Source organism: Silene latifolia, chromosome 10 (assembly GCF_048544455.1).
Source record: "Silene latifolia isolate original U9 population chromosome 10, ASM4854445v1, whole genome shotgun sequence".
In the NCBI taxonomy this organism is placed as follows: domain Eukaryota; kingdom Viridiplantae; phylum Streptophyta; class Magnoliopsida; order Caryophyllales; family Caryophyllaceae; genus Silene; species Silene latifolia.
In genome coordinates, this window is record NC_133535.1 from 148,580,962 (window position 1) to 148,587,910 (window position 6,949).

A 6,949-nucleotide genomic window follows, 5' to 3' on the forward strand; every position below is an offset into this window, starting at 1 on the left:
ACATATAACAATAATAAGACAAACAGACAATTAATCACACACACACACACACACACACCACCAACTCCCATCATCTCAATACGACCGTCCACCGGACCAGCCCCAGATGGGGACCGCAGCCGTTCCCACCTAAGCCCCGCTCATCATACGAGCGATAACCCCGTCCCATTAATGTGCACATCCCCTTTCGTGGCGGGTTCCACGAAGGGCGAAACTAGGGCGTGAGATCACTCCCGCAAGTGACCCCACTCAGCCGAGAACGCATCTCGAGAGCCATAGAAACCAATCACAATCACAATCACAATCACAATCACAATCACAATCACAATCATCGTATCAAACAACTAACTACAGCACATCACCAATATCCCATTATGGGACTAATACTGAGTAGGAAATCCTACCTGGAAAGCACAACACGCAGACGGTATCTACAACATTTATCAAAACGGCTCCTCTACGAATTCTCCTCCTATCATACAGCACATAAAGACTACACATCACAAACTACACACCAAAACCCCCAATTCCTAAATTAGGGTTTAACCAATCTTAACAAAACATTATAAAAACTATATTAAAAGCTTACCCTCGACGCAAGGAATCCAACGACACGACAAACGACAAGAACCGACCGTCTGAACTCCGGGAATTGCTAAGAATGCGATTAGGAAGATGAAGTGGCTACTTTCTCTCTTAAACAGGGTTTTAGGTTTTGTAAAAGTGAATTAAAACAATGACGAATATGTTTAAATACCTTAATCGCATAATTAACAAAACCCGAGAAAACTCCCCGAAAACCGGACACTCGATCGAGTACCCAAGGTACTCGATCGAGTACTTCTTACGATCGAGTACCCCACCTACACGATCGAGTACCCAACAGTCGAAACTATTCTAAAACGCAACTTACCCTTACTCGACAGAGTAAGGCCTACTCGATAGAGTACCCAAAGACTCATAAATACGGAGTATTACAGTCTTCACTCCTTAAAAGGAACTTCGTCCCCGAAGTTCAACCCATACATAAAAACAACCATACAGACTCGACCAAGACACAACAACTTAGCTAGGGACTCAAGAACTCGACCGAACATAGAGCATGAACTCTTAACACCCACTCCACCAACTATGTTTACTTCCACAACATGACTCACTATATCGTATCTACCACATATATATCTCTCACGACACCAACTCCATACATAACCAACTACCATCCTCTAATGCTGCTAGCTCCATAATATCATCAACTATCAAATCCAATACCAAGACACTCATAGACATCAAACGGAATGTTACATTCTACCACCCTTAAAAGGAACTTCGTCCTCGAAGTTTTACTCACACTCGTAATCTCATCATCCAACTGTCAACATTAGCGAAATATTCTCACACTCCTAAACATCACGCTACTACAAGCACGATCATGACCTTTAATAAAATCACCCACAACACGAATCGATCTTTTATTCTACATCAAGACTCAACTTCCGAATATATTACCATATGTACAAGCATCAAAATCTGTTTTATCGCATCCTACACCTCTTAAGACAAATGTTACGTCCTCGTAACTCACTAATACCAAACCATATCTATATCTCATTACCCTCTGTACCACCACATGTCAAAGATAACCGTCTATAAACCAAACACTCACCATTCTTATACCCAAGGCTCCCACACATAAACATTTCTCATTCCTCAACTCATTCGGATAAGCACCTACCCTATACCATAAATTCATAGCAAATCACCATCCCCACTCTTCATTATTACTGCCAAACAACATACCTCTCTATGTAAGGCACTTATCTCCCAGAAGCATAACTCACGATCCGCACTCGTTACGTACACGCACACTAGATCCTCAAGTTCTTTCTTTCATTACCGCAAAATTCATACACAACTTATCATGACACTAATTTCCCCAACACCCTACACTTACTGTCTCAACAAAAGATTATGAACTACCTGCCGCTTTCAGATCATTACAACACATGTTCCACGAATCATTTTCCATTACCATGTCTACCGATGTCTCATTTGAAAACAAGATCAAAATTACCGTAACAACCTCTCACAACCGTGTCCCATCAACAGATTATCACTATCCCATGACAACAACGAAACATATTACAACTCTATTTCACATCATACTCTACCTCATTCCCAACTTAACCTGGTAAAGAAAACATGAATAAGCAAGACAACTGTCTATCAAAGACAAATCGACACTCGCAGAGAGCAACATCAAACAAAACAACAATCTATGTATAATCTGTATGTACTTTGAAACCCGGATCATAATCATCCCGCCTACTCCACCACAACCGGTGACGGCATCACAACACCGCCACCAACAGCCACACCGTAGTGCGAAAATACCCGCATCACAAAGACTATGTACCGTGCCGGATCACCACCCGAGGCACCACAACCACACCGATAGACATCACAACCGCATACAATTCCCATAAATACGACTTAGCATAACTTCTCACACAAGAAAAACTTACTCAAATCCACTTTATTAAATCACCACGCAACATATCATATGGATAAACAGATAAGCATCTCATGTACATCATCTCTACCATTTCCCGGAATACACATGTGTTATCAATACACATAAAATTATAACTAGCCATGTCAAATCAATCAAGTTATTACCTTTTTGGATATCATTCAACTAAATTACCGTGTCCAACATATATATTACAGAACATTCATAAAACAACTTTATAATTATCACACCATACCACTTCTTGTGAGGTCAGAACCTCACACAAACATTTACACATATCATAGACCCGTAATCACAACCAACTAGTCAATCCTGACCACGTAAGTTACCACTCGAAAAAAAAAAAAATTACCTGCCGCTCGAGTTTAACTCATATGCCCCTCATAACATATTCCCCCATTCGCACAACCATCACTTCCTGCCAAATATAACCATACCTTCACTATTCAACTAATAGCGTCCGCCTCATCTAACCACATCTTATACCCTCTCACAATCATACACAACAATCAGGTCCCTACCAAATCAACCTCTTTAGAATTGCTACCTTTCTAATATACCATCGCTCTTAACCACTAGTGATAACACCACAATGCCACCACTGCCCGTATATCAAATCTCTTACACCCATACCAAAATAACATGGTTTTTCTCCTATTTTTGGTTAACATTGCAAATAACGAATATCAAACCCATCCACAAAATTACCTCAACATTATTCCCAATGCTATCTTATCTGTATTGTCATCCAACTCTCCACCAAATATCTCGTATCGTGCCAATACTCCGCCAACTTTTTACTCCCTTAATTCCTCGAAACTCATTACCAACGAAACTCATTACCAATCATGTTGCCCTGAAACTCCTATATAACCTTTAGCTAACATCCTCGTGATACCATCACATATTTCGATGATTTCTTATCTTTATATCACATAGCTCCGGTGAACATTTTCCTCAGCTTACTTTTATCCTTCTTTTCTCTTTACACTCAATAATACCAATTATTAGTTCAACTCCTTATTCCTTCTAGCTAACTCTTTAGAAATCTTGTTACCCCTTCGTTGCTCCAAAACTCAATTCCATTATTTTCTTCCGACATCATCTCACTCTTTCTTACCATGGATCTTCTCTTATTATGCTATCACTCATACTTGCCACTAATCTATCCATAGAACCAACGTTTAATGTTCAAACAATTGCATCCCCCCTTTTTACATCTCTAGAAATCAGAATTCATTTAATACCGTTAATTACCCAAGGAAATCACACAGTAGTTTCATCTTTTAATAAACCAAACCTCCCAAACTCACTCACTGTCTACAAATACACCTCGCGACATGTCTCCACAAAGTTCACTATATATTACTCTTCTCAACCCCTTTAAACGAACTTTCACTACATAAATCCATAACCCACACGACTCCTAACCATTTCCCTCCTTAACTCTTTACACATCTCAAGCTGCCACTATCCACATTCTTACTTTCAATCTTTTCATTCTCACGTTCATTATACTCACATCATCCCTTGTCTATATTCACTTATTCTTACATCACTCAACACACAATCATATCACTCATCCCGTCTCGCAAAACGTGCGCCATGCCTCAATAAACTATACCAATCTTCCTTTTCTTTTTCCACCATCTATCATAATCACATATAACTCATGTCCTCCCCACCGAACTCATACTCATCATAGTGCCACTCTTTACATCATAAGATTGGGTAACTTACGCCTCAGGACCAACACATACGTAAAACAATGCATAAAGAAGTAATACAACACCTTTGAATTAAACGTATTATGCAACGAATGTCAAAAGATAAACATATGACCCGAAACACGCATATGACCTGCACCGACCCCACTCGATCGAGTACCAGAACCTACTCGATCGAGTTGAGGCTACTCGATCGAGTGCCCAACATGCTCGATCGAGTGCCCCGACTCCAACCCAAACAGACCTTCGATCTCGATCGACTCGACCGAGTAGCCCGGCTACTCGATCGAGTGACCCCATACTCGATTGAGTGCCCGAGGTACTCGATCGAGTGCCCAAAAACACGATTCTGGTCAAAATAACGACAAGTACCCACTCGATCGAATCAAACCCACTCGATCGAGTCATGCAGACTCGTGAATACTACCCGAATGTTATCTCACATACCCTAACGTACTATGCATTCATTATTATTTCAACATTATGATTACAACTACGCATTCAAATCTGCGCGACTCCTCATACAATCAACAAAATAATCTACTTCGTGTTATCAAGTGCCACGTTATAAATGTACCATCATGCTTTTCATCCAATTCGTTATACAAAACACATATCATTGAACCTCTATTCTTCATGTTACTACTTACCAAAAGCCAAACATTACCATCTATCATGCTCATATAACATTCAACTTTCAATCATGTATTACCCGCATGTTTTAAATTTTCATAACTTTTCATAACACAAACCACACCCATACACTACAAATCCTATTTCCATGTTGCTAATACAACAACATTACAAATCCACTTCATCACACATCATCATATACGAACTACTTTCTTTTTCTACCATATCATTCATCATTCTCATATACTTTTCCAACGATTCCAACCAACATGTCAACCAACTATCATGCAACATGCTTTCAACAAACCATATACAGCACAATTAACATACACGTCGCACATATACACACGGACTCCACGTTCCCATACCATGTGACTGGCTTAAGTATCATGGGGCCAAGATTTTGAAGTGAGGGCGCCTACTCACCCAAAACCTAGCATCAGCCGGGGCTCCCATTACACATACACCAGGTTCATTTTATTAGACTCCCTATGTTCATTATGTTCATTTGTTACTGGTTCCAAAATCGTCGCTCTGATACCATTTGTAACACCCCCATACTCCAAGTGCCTTACCAGGACCACTCGGGTATAAGGATACTACCATCTCGGTTGCGAGGTACCAATATCATAAGACAATAAAGAAACGTACTTTTAAAGTAATTATAGATTAAGTGATTACATGTTCAAAACAAAACTAACAAAAGGAATTACAAGATTCTCATACGGTCTACAGCTAAACTATCAAAGCTACTAGACTTCGTCTGACACAGCGGAAGACTTCTAACTGCCACGTGATGACTCATCCCAGCTATCCCATACGCGTCATATCACACCTGCTCAATAACTGCTCACCACCCCCGAATGGATCACCACAGTTTTTAAAACATTTAAACGGGGTCAGTACTAATCACACAATTCAATACATATAACAATAATAAGACAAACAGACAGCTGAACTGTCACACACACACACACACACACACCACCAACTCCCATCATCTCAATACTGACTGTCCACTGGACCAGCCCTGCCAGTGGGGGACCGCAGCCGTTCCCACCTAAGCCCCGCTCATCGTACGAGCGATAACCCTGTCCCATTAATGTGCACATCCCCTTTCGTGGCGGGTTCCACGAAGGGCGAAACTAGGGCGTGAGATCACTCCCGCAAGTGACCCCACTCAGCCGAGAACGCATCTCGAGAGCCATAGAAACCAATCACAATCACAATCACAATCACAATCACAATCACAATCACAATCATCGTATCAAACAACTAACTACAGCACATCACCAATATCCCATTATGGGACTAATACTTTGAGTAGAAATCCTACTTGGAAAGCACAACACGCAGACGGTATCTACAAATTTGTATCAAAACGGCTCCTCTACGAATTCTCCTCCTATCATACATAACACATAAAGACTACACATCACAAACTACACACCAAAACCCCCAATTCCTAAATTAGGGTTTAACCAATCTTAACAAAACATTATAAAAACTATATTAAAAGCTTACCCTCGACGCAAGGAATCCAACGACACGACAAACGACAAGAACCGACCGTCTGAACTCCGGGAATTGCTAAGAATGCGATTAGGAAGATGAAGTAGCTGCTTTCTCTCTTAAACAGGGTTTTAGGTTTTGTAAAAGTGAATTAAAACAATGACGAATATGTTTAAATACCTTAATCGCATAATTAACAAAATTCGAGAAAACTCCCCGTAAAACCGGACACTCGATCGAGTACCCAAGGTACTCGATCGAGTACTTCCTTACTCGATCGAGTACCCCACTACACGATCGAGTACCCAACAGTCGAAACTATTCTAAAACGCAACTTACCCTTACTCGACCGAGTAAGGCCTACTCGATAGAGTACCCAAAGACTCATAAATACGGAGTATTACACCCCCATACTCCAAGTGCCTTACCAGGACCACTCAGGTATAAGGATGCCACCATCTCGGTTACCCGAGGCATGATACTCATAAGACAATAACGAAACAACTTTAAAAGTAAATAAAGTTTAAAGTGATTACATAGCAATACC